General features: G+C 39.9%; 1 protein-coding gene across 1 annotated transcript in view; it reads left to right on the top strand.

The window, feature by feature from the left end:
* The first annotated feature begins 286 nt into the window (after window positions 1-286).
* FRMD4B (FERM domain containing 4B) overlaps window positions 287-16,972 on the top strand; it is a 219,629-nt gene continuing 202,943 nt past the window's right edge. Inside the window, exon 1 of the mRNA XM_045991687.1 lies at window positions 287-370. The gene's annotated coding sequence lies outside the window, so the exon portion shown is untranslated. The remainder of the gene's footprint in view (window positions 371-16,972) is intronic.

The following is a 16,972-nucleotide window of genomic DNA, read 5'->3' as shown; positions in this document are numbered from 1 at the left end:
CCCTCTAGTCAATGAAATGCATTATGGAAGGGGCCAGATCAGTACCAGATCTCTAGTTGTTGAGGATTGCCTCAGTTTCATTTGTATTTTGAGATCTCATTAGGGTAAATTTCTAAAACTGTGATTAAACTGTAGCCAGCCAAGGGAAAATTAGAAGTAAATTAGAAGTATCACCAATCTGAGAGCTCCAGTTCTTTCCTTTGCGCATACAGAAGTTAAGGAGCCTCTCTTTTCTGTGTTACAGGCTTTGATGAGAAATCCAGAAGAAAGAATGTGTGAAAGAAAAAGATGACATCTGTGCACGGCCAATCCAATCTGAAGATTATTACAGTGAAAACGAAAAGAGGGCAAGAGAATACTTACTAGTAAGGTAAGCGGACATCTGTCTTATGCTGAAGTCTGATGGCTTAGAACAAGAGAGTGGGTTTCTACATGCCCATGCGTGAGTGTACATTGACTTGTCAAATGGGGATAGGATAGGATAGGATAGGATAGGATAGGATAGGATAGGATAGGATACATGATATGATCTAACATCAAAATATTTGTGCTCTAGCCATGAGGAAGAAAATCAGTACATGCAGTTAGCTTCCTATTCTCAAATGAAACCAAAATGCCCAAAAGTTGAATAATAGACTTGGTTTTTATAAAGGGGTTCTCTTCTCAGACAGCAAAACAAACAAAAACCTAGTAAGTCCTGCACTAATTACCCAGCGCCATCGACACGTTTCCTCCAGTGTATTTCTAATATTTTATACTCTCGGTTGTAAAATTACTATCTTTTTGTTCACAGCTGAGCACTTGACCCGCGAAGTCTAGTGGGCAGTTGAGCAAGCTAATGGTTGATTGTTTTCATGCATGCAATGATTTTCATGCTTAGCTTTGTTGTAATAAATGTGTGCTTTGTACATTTAGTATTAATACTTAGGGGATTTTTTGCCCCATTTTCCACTGCTTTTTATAAGATAATAAGAGGGGCAATGAAATATTTCATTATGGCAGTGCTATGCAAACCAAACTGCCAGGCGTGTCGGTAGTCTCACTGTATGATATCTCAGATGTTTCTTCATTAGCTGATCTCAAAAGTCCCTATTTGATGCACAAAGGTAATTTGAAGGATATTGACGTATAACATGCAGAAGTATGGGTTGTGCACAAGCAGAAAGTACAACAGTTCAGAACAGTATTTTCGCAGTCACTCAAAATGCTTCCTTGAGTGAAATAAATACTTGGATTACAATGTCCACATGCCTGCCAGGGAGGATTGTCACCTAGCCATCAAGGACACGGACTCAAGATTCTTGCTCTTCCACGAACCACTTTTATGAGTGTGGCCAAAATGATTAATCTTTCTTTGCCTCATTTTTTTTTTTTTTGAGTCGGTGAGGATGAGTAGATGAGACGAATTAATAGATACAAAGCGCTTGGAAGAATGGCGAGCTCACAAACAGGGCTCAGTAGTTCATAGCCGATTTGATCACTGAACAAAGTAGAGTGTCCTTCAGGGATGGAAGTTACCGTTGTTGGTTCTTTGTGGAGTAGGATGTGGAGGAGCCTAGAAGATGTAAGGGAAGCGGAGGGGACCGTCTAACCCCGCGATTGTAGGCACTGTCCACGCCGCTATCCCGGGAACCCATGACATTAAGGATAAAAGCTCTCAAACTCTTAGTCATTTAAGTACTTTGAGAAGAATCAGAAAATATAAACATTAAGTGATGTAGGATCTTAAATTACAAATCAGGTCATCTCAGACTCTTGGCTGTAATCTGTAAGGCATGGTATGATCTGGCCGTGGTCACTTATCTCACCCCTCTCCCTCTTAGCGTTCTGGGCTCATTCATTCCTTCTTCCTGTCCCTCTGAATCACACCAGCTCTTTTGCACACACTATCTGCGTGACACGTTACCCATGAGCCTTTGCGCTCACTACCCAGCACAGCCCTCCCTCCCTGCTCCTGACCCCCTTGCATGCTCCTTTCTGTCTGTCTCAGACCTGTCTGCTAAAGAGAAACCCTACCCCATGACATCATCTCCCAAAATATCGCCCCTACTGACATTCTTATCAACAGTAAATGTGATAGCCTTTTTGTCCATATCCTACCAACCGGGAACTTTGAAAATTCTTTTCATCCTTGCCATCTGACAGGTGATGAGCTTGGCTATTTAAAGTAGGTAGAAGAGAGGGGCGTCTGGGTGACTCAGTCAATTAAGCATCTGTCTTCAGCTCGGGTTCTAGATCCCACATCAGTCTCCCTGCTTAGCGGGGAGTTTGCTTCTTTCTTCACTCTGACCCTCCCCCCTCTGTTTATGCTCCCTCTGTCTCTCTCTCTCAAATGAATAAATTTTTAAAATTTAAAGAAATAAAGTAGGTAAATAAAAAGAAATAAAGTAGGTAACAGGATGCACAGATCGGCAAAAAGGGCAGGAGTTAAACATTCATTCACTCATCACTAGAGCCTGTCTCCTCTATGGCACTCATTCTTACAGGGAATTATTTTCTTTACTTGGTTCTTCAGTTATTTTTCCTACCTTCCTTACTGGTCTGTAAGTTCTGCAAGGCCCAGGATAGTGTTTTCATGGTAATATTCTGGGATCCTGGTCCAGCAGCTGCTATATATGATGTACTTAGAAACCATTCTGGGAGTGACAGAATGAAAGAAAGTGACGGGGTCCCTGATCTCAGGAGCACAGGTCTTGTTATTGAGACAGATGATTGCTTTACAGGACTAGAGGTTTGGAACTAGAGCAGGGAGATAATCAGTGGACCTCACAAAAAATTAGCCTCATGGGAGCAGGAGCGAGATTCTAAATGCTGACTCATCAACGCAAATAAGGACCAACTTGAACAGTTGTAGACCTGTACGGTTGGGCAGGATGTTTACCCTTCAGATGCAGGATTGTGTGGAGGTGGGCAGAGTTCAAGGGTGGGGCTCAGGGCAGTGATCACTTGCCCACCATTATGGAGAAATTTTAGTATTTTAATATCAATGCAGCTGCATACATGCATTGTTACTGAATATCAGCCCCAATTATAGTATACCTTGTTTAAATAACCAACTGCACCTGTCAGACTGGCAAGGATGAAAAAAAAAATTCTAAATACCCTCCGTGGGGAAGACATGGACAAAAAGGCTCTCAGAGTCACTGTTAATGAAACTGTCAGTAAGAGCAATATTTTTGGAAGCTAACTTGGCAGTATTTATCAAAATGTTAAATGCACATTTCCGTTAACCAGATAATAGAACTTTATCTTCCAGACAAACTGGTATGAGTCCAAAATGCTGTGCGTTCGCTCTAGTGTTGTTTTAATAACAAAAATATGGGAGCAGTTTATATTATCTGTTAATAGAAAAGCAGTAAATAAGTGATGGTATTTCCATCCAATAGAACGATGTGGCCCATGACATGTGCTAAGGGTTTCCTGCCGGAATTGTGTATGCTCTGCAAATAGTATAGCAAAGACTGTTTGTTGGAAGCAAATGAACATAACCCTATGTCCATCAGCGGATGAATGGACAAGCAAAATTTGGTCTTCAGTGGAATATTCTTCAGCCATAAAGAGGAACGAACTTCTGATACGTGTTACAATATTGATGAACCTTGGAAACATTACGCTAAGTGACACCAAAGGACCAACATCACACGATTTAACTTACATGAATTATCTGGAAAAGGGAAATTTATAGAGCAAGTAGAAATTTTCAGGAGCTGGGGATGAGGGAGGAATGGGGGGTTAGTGATTAATGGCTACTGTTTGGGGTGCTGGAAAAGTTCTGGAGACGGACATTGGTGGTGGTTGCACAATATTGTGACTGTAATTAATGCTAGTGAAATGTTCACCTGAAAATGATGAAAATGGCAGATTTATGTCCTGTTTTATCAGAACTTTTAAAACTTGAAAGAAAAAACAAAGGAACAAAATAAAAATTAAAGCAGGCACACACACACACACACACACACACACACACGTGCACGCGCGCATGTCCACGGGTACAATATAGTCTGGAAAGATACCTGCAGATTTTTTTAAAGATTTTATTTATCTATTTGACAGACAGACATAGATCACAAGTAGGCAGAGAAGCAAGCAGAGAGAGTGGAGGAAGCTGAGCAGAGAGCCTGATGTGCGGCTCGATCCCAGGACCCTGAGATCATGACCCGAGCCAAAGGCAGAGGCTTTACCCCACTGAGGCACCCAGGCGCCCCACAATACCTGCAGATTTTGATGGCAGTTGTCTAAAAGATTAAATGAGTAGGCAGAGCAGGAGAGAAGAAAACTTTGTCCTATATACTTGTGAATTTTTTGCATTTTTCACAGGAAGCATATATTTTAACATTTTTTGAATTGGAGGGTTTTCTTTAAGTCATCCTGACCTGTAGTAAAACCATGGAGTGTACAATTTTCCAGTCTGCTGCCAAAACAGTCCTGAAAGGTCTGTTTACAATTGAACATGTTCACATCTAATATCCCTCTGCAATGTTTAACCTGGAGTACAAATTTAATTACAATTTAAAATGCGAAATCATTTTCCTTTTCTAGATTAAATGATATCTTATGGAAAACAGGCTCTTGATATAGAAAGAATTTGGTCTTATCCCACCCTCAATGAAGACGGACTCCTCCATCTCATAACTTCCTGCAAAGCAAGATACTTGTATTTCTAGTTTTATATCCCCTTTGCGGGTAAAGCATCTAAGGCATGTTGGCTATAAAAAATAAGCCTCAATATCGGAACATCCAGAAATTTTTATGCATAACAGATTTTTTTAAAACCCTAATAAAATTCCATAAAAATAACATTTTAATGGGTTCCCCATTTTCCAAAATGTTTAAACCCTATCCCATGGTCACAAGTTTATGTAAGTAGAGAGAATATATGGAAGGGTGCACACCCCTTTATATACCTGTGCATTGTTTAATTGTGACAACTGAGGGCTTTCCTTAGCAGATTCCTGAAGGTATAAATGGCCAGCCATAAACTGTGCATACTCAGAGTATAAAATTTCAGGGGTGCTCGGTGGGTCCGTCAGTAGAGCATGCAACTCTTGATCTCAGGGTCATGAGTTTGAGCCCCAGGTTGAATGTAGAGTTTACTTTAAAAAATAAAGAGATAAAAAATAAAGTGCATAATTTGAGGGAAAAAATGTTGTAACTATCTGAGGAGAGGGATGTTATCTAAATTTATTGTGGTAATACTTTCACAATATGTTTATGTCAAGTCATTATACTGTACACCTTAAACTGACACAGAGCTGTGTGTCATTTGTGTCTCGAGAAAACAAAAAAAGTGTACACACACACATACCCCACAATGGGATATTACTCAGCCATCAAAAAGAATGAAATCTGGGGCGCCTGGGTGGCTCAGTGGGTTAAAGCCTCTGCCTTTGGCTCGGGTCATGATCCCAGGGTCCTGGGATCGAGCCCCACATGGGGCTCTCTGCTCCGCTGAGAGCCTGCTTCCTCCTCTCTCTCTGCCTGCCTCTCTGCCTAGTTGTGATTTCTCTCTGTCAAATAAATAAAATATTAAAAAAAAAAAAAAGAATGAAATCTTGCCATTTGCAATGCCGTGGATGGAGCTAGAGTGTATTATGTCAAGCAAAATAAGTCAGTCAGACAAAGACATACCACATGATTTCACTCATGTGGAATTTAAGAAACAAAACAGGTGATTGTAGGGGAAGTGGGGTAAAAAAGAGAGAGGGAGGCAAACCATGGGAGATTCTTATCTATAGAGAACAAAAACTGAGGGTTGCTGGAGGGGAGGTGGGCAGGGGATGGGTTAGATGGGTGGTGGAGATTAAGGAGGCCACTTGTGATGAGCACTGGGTGCTGTATGTAAGTGATGAATTACTTAATTCTTCTCCTGAAACCAATATTACATTATATGCTGACTAGAATTTAAACAAAAATTTGAAACAAACAAACAAACAAAAAAACCAAAAAGGCAAAAAGAGGGAAAGGAGAACGATGAAAATGACAAAATATTTTCAAGTATTATTAAGAAAAAGGATCCTCTGAGAACCGTGTCGTACCTTCTGTTGCATGTTCAAGCACTGTTTTGGCAATAAAATGAAGCAACACCTTAGAGCTGAAAAGCCAAAAAAAATAAAAAAGTAAAGTGAACAGTTTGATAAGTTTTGACGTATGTTTCTACTCATGAACCCATCACCATAATCAAATTAATGAAAACAACCATCATTCCCAAAAGTCTCCTCATGTACCTTTGTAATTCCCCTGGCACACCTACCCCCCCCCTTGCCCCAGACAGCCATGGATCTTGTTTCTATCACTGTATATTAGTTTGCATTTCCTACAGTTTTATGAAAATGAAATCTTACACTGTGAATCGTTTTGTCTGGCATCTTCCACTCAGCTTCATTATTTTGAGATTCATCCATGCTCTAGGATTGTGGATGTTCTGCTCCTTTTTATGGTTGAGTTGAATTCCATTATATGAATAACCTCCATTTGCTTATTTGTTCACCATTGGTGGACAGTTGAGTTTTCTAGTTTTTTACTATTACAAATAATGCTACTATGAATATTCGTGTATAAATCCTTATGTGGCTATATGCTTTCACTTCTTTTGTGTAAATGTCCTGTGGGAGTGGGATGGTTGGATTGCACGGTAGGTATACGTTAAACCTTTTGAGAAATCACCAAACTGCTTTCTAAAGTGGTTTTACAATTTTACGCCCCACCTGCACTGAAAGAGAGTTCCAGGTCCTTCACATTCTTGTCAGTACTTGGTATGACCAGTCTTGTTCCATTTTATCCATTCAAATAGGTATGTACTGACAACACGTTGCAGTTTTAACTTGCGTTTCCTAAAAGACAGCTGCTAAATATCTTTTCATAGTCTAACTTTCCATCTATATATCTTCTCAGCGAACTGTCTGATTCAATCTTTTGTGCTTTTTTTAAAAAATTGGGTGTTTTGTTTTCTTATTGAATTTTGAGAGTTCTTTATATATTCTGGATGCAAGTCCTTTCTCAGATATATGCTTTGCAAATGCTTTCTCCCAGTGTCTAGCTGATTTTCTCTATGTTGTCTTTTGAAAGGCAAAGGTTTTTATTTATTATTATTATTGAAGATTTTATTTTATTTGAGAAAGAGAGTATGAGTAGGGGTTGGGGGGACAGAGGGAGCCCACTGAGCAGGGAGACTAATCAGACTCAATCCCAGGATCCTGAGATCATGACCTGAGCCAAAGGCAGGTGCTTAACCAACGGAACCACCCAGGTGCCTCAAAGGGCAGAGGTTTTTAATAAGTTTAATTTGTTTCAATTTGAGTTATTACAGTGAGGGACATTTAAAAATATTTGTCAGCCCTAGTAATTTTTACATTTAGATACTCACCCTACATGATATCAAGCATATTAAAACACACACATATCCCACATTAAAGAAATTTTTGCTCTATTCCTTTTTAAAAGACTTTTTAATTCTGATTTTGAAATTATTTGTTTTATGAAACTCATCTAGTGTATTATTGGCTGTAATTCTTCAAGACTCATCCTGTATCCTTGATGATTCATGCCAAGGAAAAAAATGTAACTTGAAATTATTCTAAACCATAATGTAATTTAATATAAACTACAATTAATTTATCAACTAACAAAGTTTGACAGTATGTTAATTTTTGTAATTTTGTATCAATGCGAAATTTAATTTAACTTAAATATTTCTTACTTTAGGTTGAGTAGGTCTTTTTCTTGTATTTAGAAGCCATTAAGTTTGTTTTCTTCTTTTTTAGCTCTAAAATAATCTTTCTAGGCTCCTGGAAAATGTGTAGCTTCTAGACTTCAGATAAAACAGACTGGCTAAATTACATCTAAGGAAAAATATAATAATAAATTAAAATAAATAGAAAACCAACATGAGTTCTTTTTTCCCTTCAAAGCAAGAAATAACTTTAAAATCATCAAAGATGTGTATGAATATAGAAAAATCTAAATGTCAGATGAATGGTAGGGATCAAAATATGTGCCCTTCCTATGAAAGTCTGCTTCAAAACCCCTTAAAAACGATGAATACTCAACATCACTGATTATTAGGAAAATGCAAATCAAATTCCACAATAAGATACCACTTCATGTCCGTTAGGATGGCTACTGTGTGGGTGTGTACGTGTGTGTGTGTATTTCTAATAACTGTTGGTGAGGCTGGTCAGAAATTGGAATCCTGTGCACTGTCGGTGGGAATGCAAAATGGTGCAGCCCCTATGGAAAACGGTATGGTGATTCTTCAAAAAATTGAACTAGAATTACCATGTGATCTAGCACTTCTGTCCCTGGGTGTGTATGTAAAAGTACAGTAAACAAAGTCTTCTTGAACAGATATTGATACACCAATGTCGATAGCATTATTCACAGTAACAACAGGTAGGAACAAGCCAAACATCCATTGATAGGTGATTTGATAAACAAAATGTGGTGTATACATATATCCATACTAATGGAATATTAGTCAGGAACCAGAAGAAATGAAATTCTGACACATGGTACAAAATGGAAGAACCTTGAAGACTTCTGCTAAGTGAAATAAACCAGACATGATATGACAAATATCGTATGATTCCGTTTATATGAGGTTGCTAGAGTTGTCAAATTCATAGAGACCAAAGGTGGAATGATGGTTGCCAGGGGCTGGAGGAAATGAGGAGTCACCGCCTAGTGGATACAGAGTGTCATTTTGTGATGATGAAAATGTTCTGGAGAGGGACGGTGGAGTTGATTGCCCAACCGCATAAATGGACTTAATGCCACACAACTGTACACTTAAAAATGGTTCGAAGGGTAAGTTTTATCCTACGTATATAGTTTTACTGCAACTGTAAAAAACATTAAGAGGAAACATTTCCAAGTATTTCCAAATTTAAAAAGTTAATAGCTAAAATATCATCCTAATACATTTTAGTGATAGCCCACATTTCTTAATGGTGTCATGGCCCAAAATGACAGAACAATATTTTTAAAGGGAAAAGAATTATTTTCCTTTTAAATGATGCTTCATAATTTTGACTTTAGTAGCTCAAATTCAGAAACACAAATTGCTAACTGCCAGGCACTCTTAAGGCTTTACATGTATTGACTCATCTAATCTTCAAAGACTAGGATAGACTGTTATTTCCAGTTCAGAGATGAGGAAGGACATTGAGAACAGAGAAGTTATGTAACATGCTCAAGGTTACACAGCTGGTGAGAGGTATCGACACCAGAAATATGGCTCCAGAGCCCACAGTGTGTTTTCCTACCTACTAACTATTAAGAGCTGTAGTATCAGGAGAGCGGTCTATAAACTGCATGATCATTTCTAGAATTTCTACTGGATAGTTACACCTGAAAAATTTGAGTGTATTGATGCTCTATTAGTTTTTCTTCAGCAAAAGCTTGTGACTTGAAATATGTAAATATTTTATCTCCAACTGGAAATTATCCTTTACCATGTACACAGCTTTTTACTAGTGACAATGTTGGAGGAGATGAAAGAGAATGCTATACATAAAAACATAAGTTTTCTAGACTTTATCAGGGAAGCTCTGGAAAGGGAGTCTCCATATTGGAAGAAAACGTGAACTTATATTCTTTCGTTCCCCTTAAGATTTATGTCTCTCAAAATGTTAGGTTAATTTTAAAAATAATCATGTCTATGTTCAAGTAACTTTAGGAAAAGCTGAATTAAAAGGAGTTAGAATTTCTTTACTGTGGGACTTCTTAGGGGCTTAAAATACTATCAAATATTGTAAACTGCCAAGAAAGGGAAATCATATGTATAATATATTAAGTAATATGAGAGTGTAAATTATATAATATGCAGTTGTTTCCCAGAGTTCTTTTACCACTACTTCTCTCATGGAAAATCTTGAGCCCTGAGTGCTTCCAACACTTTGGGGCATCTTAGACACACTAGGGATTTTCCAAATCTACCACCAGGGGGCAGTTCCCCTCCACTTATATGCTGACAAACCTTAACCAAAACTTTATTTTCCCTCAGCACACAGGAGACAGGCTGACATTTTCCAAGCAGACTTTGCTAAAGATTTTCAAGAGATGAAAAAAAGAAATAAGAAAAATAGGAAACCCAAGAAATAGTAATTCCTGAATAAATAGCAAATCTGCAAAACTCTCCATCTTGGGCCAGTGTGGAATACAAATTCTCAGCCATATTGCTCGCCTTTTTTCCCTCCTGTTTCTCACCCAAGTGATTGTTCTGTCATCTGGACCTCCCAAGAGCATCTGTGGGTTTATCATCTCACAACTGAGGATAAATCCCATGGACCCTTGGGTTTTTACAGCTCAAATTATTTCTAATTTAAAAGTCCCAGGTCTGCACTGTGATCTTTCCTCTCAGACCTGGTTGGCAGCTCTGAGGTACCTCTGTTGTGAGGAACAGATATGGCAGTTCCATGAATGTTCCAGTCATGACTAAATGTGCAGTAAATGGATCACCCTCATGTCCCTTGCCAGGGCAGACATTATTAATCAGCAAAACATGTTTTCTTTGTAGAAAACTCAGAACATGTCTCACAGCCCTTCCTGACATTGGGCTCCAGGCAAGCATTAATTTTTTTTAAAGATTTTATTTATTTGACAGACAGAGAGAGAGACCACGAGCAGGGTGAGTGGCAGGCAAAGACAGAAGCAGGCTCCCCACTGAGCAAGGAGCCCAACTCGGGACTTGATCCTAGAACCCTGGGATCATGACCTGAGCTGAAGGCAGCTGCTCAAACGACTGAACCACCCAGGCGCCCCTCCAGGTAAACATTACTACCACTGGATGGCTGATAATGTGAGTAGGAAAATTCTCTCATCCAAGCCCCCATCTCAATTCCACCCCCTTCTGGAACCTCCTATGGCAACTCTCTCAGATAATCTCCAGGAACCTTTACCCCAAACACACACACACACACACACACACACACACACACACACACACACACATATTTGTGGGTTGAGCTTCTGTCTTCAGCTCAGGTCTTGATCTCAGGGTCCTGGGATCAAGCCCTGCATTGGGCTCTCTGCTCAGCAGGGAGCCTGCTTCCCCCTCTCTCTCTGCCTACTTGTGATCTCTCTCTCTCTGTCAAGTGAATAAATAAAATCTTTTTTAAAAAAGTCTATTTTAGATCCCCAATAAGGAAAGTCTCTATTATAAGCCCATCCGAACCTAATCCATACCTTATGTATAGTGCCCTACACATATACACACCTAATTAATTGGAAGAAAAGGGTTGTTAAATCCCAGTATGTTCCAGAGGCTCCAAACTTGGCCCACTCTGTTTTTAACTTCTGATTGGTAATGATATCATGTGATTATGCCCCATTTTGACTAGCATGTCCTTGGAGCTGCCTTTGTATGAGCTGCTCAGGAAACAGCCTGTGCTCTCTTCAGAACTTCAGCAACTGTCAGGCATAAAGAGGCCTTACCTGTTATGGGAGGCTTTGAAGCTAATTGTCATGCGACAGGTGGTTTTCTTTCTTTCTTTTCTTTTTTTTTTTTTTTCTTTCCTTTTCTTCTAACGCTGAAAGCTTATTTTAGCATTTAAGAATAAGAGGAGCAATACAAGGGTGCCTGGGTGGCTCAGTTAAGCTTTTGCCTCAGCTCAGTCTGTCTGTCCTTCTCCCCTGTTCCCCACCCCCCAGCTCATGCTTTCTCAAACTCACTCTCTCAAATAAATAAATCTTAAAAAAAAAAAAAAAAAAGGAGTAGTGCAGTGTAGACAGTAAGCTTGAAAGCTTGAACTCTGGTTGGATGGGTTCTACTCTTTACTGCACACTTAATTTCTTTAGAGCCTTTGGTGAGTTACTACCCAACACCTCCAAGCCTTCTAAAAAATAAGGTCAATAGTAATACCTGTCTTGCTGTGGTTCATTTGTAAAATAAATGTTATTGTGTCTCTACTTTGTAGCAAGGACAAGCAGCATTGGGTGGATTTAATGGAATGAGACATGTAACTAATTCGCCTACAGAATTGTGACTCCTTTGTTGTTGTTGTTGTTGTTGTTGTTGTTGTTGTTACTCCTTTTTTAAAGTACTGGTGTTTCTGCTGAAGCTGAAGGGGCAGAAGGAGACTATGGCTCTTGAATTCCAAATTGATTAGACATGAAATTTAGTTGGTAGACCAGCAGTCAGGATTTCGTTTTTATAAATTGCGCCTGCGGGGTGAACTTCCCCCAGCGGCCAGTGGGGTGTGCTGTGGGAACAGAGTTACTGCGGGACTGCCACAGGGGGTTCGGGCCACCAGGTCCTGCTTCCCCTCAGGGGTGTGGGGCTCAACTGGGTGAGCAGAAGGTTCACCCGTGCTGCGAATTCTGGCTTCTCTTTCCCGTTAAGTTTATCTCCGTCCACATTCTAAGGACAGCAGAATGAATTCACGTGTGCTAGACAGCCTCTCTGAGTTATAGGCTTTTGCTGAGAAAACGATGCGCTTGAGGAAGCGTGAGGCAGCAGCGACATTGAGGCTTTGGGTAATTGTTAAGAAAACATTATGGAAATACTATAAATGGAATATTAATTGCTGAAGAGAGATCATAACACTGCGGAAAGCAAGACAAGGGAATCTTGGGAAGCACTGGCGTGTCAGCCACCTTCCTGTTGTGGGAAGTTCCAGCCTGGCCACAGTGGCCAAGTTCTAATTAACAAAAGCTGAAGTGCTGTTGACAGCATCTATGGCTTTTTTAATATTGCTTTTATTTGGTTTGTGATTTTGAATCTCGTGTTCATTCTTTTAGCCTTGCCTCTTTTTTTTTTTTAAGATTTTTATTTATTTATTTGACAAATCACAAGTAGGCAGAGAGGCAGGCAGAGAGAGAGGAGGAAGCAGGCTCCCCGCGGAGCAGAGAGCCCGATGCAGGGCTCGATCCCAGGACCCCGAGACCACGACCCGAGCCAAAGGGAGAGGCTTCAACCCACTGAGCCACCCAGGTGCCCCTTAGCCTTGCCTCTTGATATCTGCTTCAAAAATCAAGCCAAGCCACCTGAGCAAATTTCAAATTCATCTTTTGATATTCAAAAGAAAGAACTGGGTCTTTTTTTTTTTTTTCTTTAAGAAAGAACTGGGTCTTATTCCAAATACGAATTTCCATGTTAAGATTTAAGGTAGTCAACATATGTCTTATGACAATTCATTTGTCTTATAAAATAATTACACTTCTGACATTTTGATAAGAGAAATATTCTTATCTTGTTTAATATTTATTCTTATCAGTGACATTGAGGATTTTTTTCCTTCTATTTATTCGCCATTTATATATCTGAGGAAAATGGCCCGTTACCATCCTCCTTTTTCTATCCATTTGTTCACTATATTAATAGATCAAGAAGGAAATCATTGATTCGGGGGTGACAGACCAAAGTACAAGTAATGGGTGTTTAATACAATCTAGATCACAAAGCCACTGCAAACAATTGGAGAAGGTGAATTCTCAGCTCCTGCCTAGTCTTTAAAGTTAGGTGTTATGTTTTGACATCTCCCTCTTGGAGTCAGTCTGGAGCTCACAGATGGCGGATTCATCTTTCTGAGGTGCGTATGGTCTCTGTGAGCTCTGTGGCAGGTTGCAGAGTGCTGGGAGAGAGAGGGAGTCTCGGCAGTCCATGCAGAGCCCATAGAAGAAGTGGGTGGTGCTGCTTGACAATCCTCCTCGAGAGAAGGCAGCGGGGGCATTTGTCTGTGAAGGAAGATGGCTCCCCAAGAAAGGGAGCTGCATGGTTCCTCCACCAGTCTGGTTGGTCATTGACTGAATCATATTCATTTCTCTATCTTGCATTCTGGGCAAATGTTGGTTGGGATGACGGGAGAATAAGGTACCAGTGACTCCGTCTGCCAAAATATTCACAGGGCACCTGGGTGGCTCAATCAGTTAAGCGTCTGCCTTCAGCTCAGGTCGTGATCCCAGGCTCTTCGGATCGAGCCCCACATTGGGCTCCCTGTTCAGTGGGGAGTCTCCTTCTTCCTCTCCCATTGCTGCTCCCCTGGCTTGTGTGCTCTCCCTCTCTCTCTCCTTTCTGTCAAATAAATAAAATCTTACCCAAAAAATCAGTCAGGTCGTTGAGTCCTTTTACAGAGAAAAGTTTTGTGATATAAAAAATTGTGATATAATAACAAAGGTGTTTATTAATGCAGTAAAGAGCAAGGTCAGGTGTACCATAATTTCAATCTAATCAGGACTGTGAACAGAATTGGGGGATACAGGCAGTCACGGTCATGTGATAGAAGATTATCTACGATTTCTGTTGAGACCAAGTGACCTGTTTCGCTAATATTTCTGTAGTTGGTTACTTATATTCAGAACTGAAAGAGTACTGATTTTTAAGTAGAAGTGAGTGAAAAAAAATTACACTTTTAAAGATGTAATTTTGACACTTATCCAAGTTCCATTCTTGAAATCCATACAAGGGTCCCCTGGAAGTCAGGGACCCCGACTGAAATCCCTCGGTCTCTGGCTGGTGGAGGCAAAGCGCTGACGATGCAGGGGCATGGAGGGATTGTTTGAGGTGATAGAACTGTTTAAGCTTGACTGTGATGGTGGTTAAATTACTCAAAAATGAGGAACTTCACATATGAAAATTAGAACTGAAAGAGAGGGATGGGGGAGAGAAACGAACAGAAAGGAAGATGAGTTCTGGGTTGCATATTGCCGCTAACAGGAGTAGCCCCTAAACGTTCCTTGTGTGTCAGAGCTGGGTTTCTTCCACAGTCATCGCTTTCTGGAGAGTCAGGGTAGCAGCAGTAGTGAGGCGAAAAAAGGACCCTGGAACAAGACTTTCCAGGTTTAAATCCCGGCTCTGCCAGATATTTGCTGGAACCCAGGGCAAGTCACATGACCTCTCTCTGTCTGTTTTATCGTCTTAAAACGAAGATGGCAATAACCGTCCCTACTTCATAGGATTATTTGGGGATTAAATGGGTTAATATATTTAAAGTTGATAATTAAAATAGCGCCTGGCATCTAGTAAGCACCGTAATGTCATCTAATATTTAGAAATGCTTGGGGGAGAAGCCAAGGTCATGACGAAGAGTTCAATCAATGCCAGTGATGGCATCAGCAATCACAGAAAGACTGTTTGGTCAGGAGAAGTTCATCATTAACCAAAACGAGTGTGTTTATATGTCCCTAAGACACATCAACTTACTTTTACTAATCTTCTAAATGCATGTGAAACTTTTTTTCTTTTTTCCTTTTTTGGCTCTGCCTACACCTCACTTCTCAGTTGTATCAACTCCCAACATCCTCTTCCTTTTCCAAATCACTTCCCCTGCTGGACCACCTCACATGATGTGTTTCCAGAGGACAAAGCCAGGGCCTTTTATGCAACGTTTGCAAATGAAAATCACACCCATAATAAAGGTGCCAGTTCTCTTATAAGACCCTGGATGACTTTACCATGAATATATAGGTTGAGGTTATTCATTATGACTGATATTTAATATCATTCAGATCGTCTACAAAACGGTGTTGAATATTTACAACATGGCAAAGTGTTCACCTGCCAAGTTTCCAACAGAATCCTGCTGGGATTTTCGTCCTGGGGTGTTTAATCTGCAAGTGAAGAATTTATTGAAGATAAGTTTCTCTGCCATCTACCAGGCAACAGCCCATTTATCTGGAGAATGAGAAACTGGGGAATCATGCAAACCTAAAATTATGAAATAATCCAAAAACTTCATTTAAACTAACTTCAACCTTCCTCAGTAAACCTTAAAGGCAATTCATAAGGAGAGAGGACATACGGGATATCACAGCAAGTTCTTTTTAATGTCAGTAAAAATGTAGACAGTCCGTTCTCATTTTTTTTGTGGAAGTTCTGTTGTATAACTGAATTAGGACTGGATTAGTAAATGCTGAAGCACCTTCTAAGGGAAACACAGGGTTAGGTTCTTGTGAATCTCTGGTCACAACATTTTCATTAACCAATTAATATATAACCTTGGTTTATGTGTGTTTCTGTTTCAAGGCACTTTACTGACTGTGTATTGTGGATCCATTAACATTGAACTCATGGTCAACAGAACTGTAACTCATGCCTGAAAGAAATGTCTCCAACACCCACATTTTCTCCATAAGGCACATCACAGTTTTCTTATTCCTAGAGACACTAACCAGCATTTCAGTGCTACGCTTTGGGACCATTTTAAGCAACAAAGTCACCAAAAAATGCACAAAAAAGCAAAATACAGTGTGCTAAAAAGACCACGACAAGGACACTTTTTCATGGCATGTGCACCGAAATAAGAAGGCAGGATGTCATCTTTGTTGACTGTAACCACGGGGCTTTGCTCAAGAGGTGAATTCACATGTTTTGCCCCCTGCACCTGTCTGAGAATGACTCTAAATGCAGCACATGTTTGATTTGGGGTTTGCAAGTAAATTTTAGCAAGTAGGTGAATTTGCAAATACAGAATCCGTTATAATGAGCATCACTTTATAAATAAGAAAAAGAACAAAAAAGAACTTATGTGGTCTGTCCCTCCATTCCTGAATAGGATTAGCTAAGTATAGAACTTACACTGGATAAATGCCCAGTGAATCCTATGTATATGCCAGAGCACAGCCCTCCCTGGCTCAAAGCCCACCAATCTCTCCATCGGAGAACTTGCAGAACTCGGTGAGGGGGTCAGCAGACTCCAGTCTGTGGGCCAAATCCCTCATGCTGGCTGTTTTGGTATGGTCCCAAGCTAAGAAAGGGGTTTTTTTCTTTCTTTTTATTTTCTTCTCTTTTTTAAATGGATGGGGGAAGGGGATCAAAGGAAGACTACTTCATGACACTTGAACATTTTATGAAATTTAGATGTTGGTGTTCAAAGGTGATGTTTTATTGGAATACAGCCCATGCATATTTGTTTACGCACTGTCGATGACTGCTTTTGTGTAATGTGGTAGAGATGAGCCCTTGCCACACACCGTCCACAAAGCTGAAAATATCTGCTATCTAGTCCTTTACAGAAGAACTGGATGACCTGTGATCGAA

Source organism: Meles meles, chromosome 20, assembly GCF_922984935.1.
Source record: "Meles meles chromosome 20, mMelMel3.1 paternal haplotype, whole genome shotgun sequence".
Classification (NCBI taxonomy): domain Eukaryota; kingdom Metazoa; phylum Chordata; class Mammalia; order Carnivora; family Mustelidae; genus Meles; species Meles meles.
Note: the sequence above shows the minus strand (reverse complement) of the source record. Positions and strands in the feature narration are given on the sequence as shown.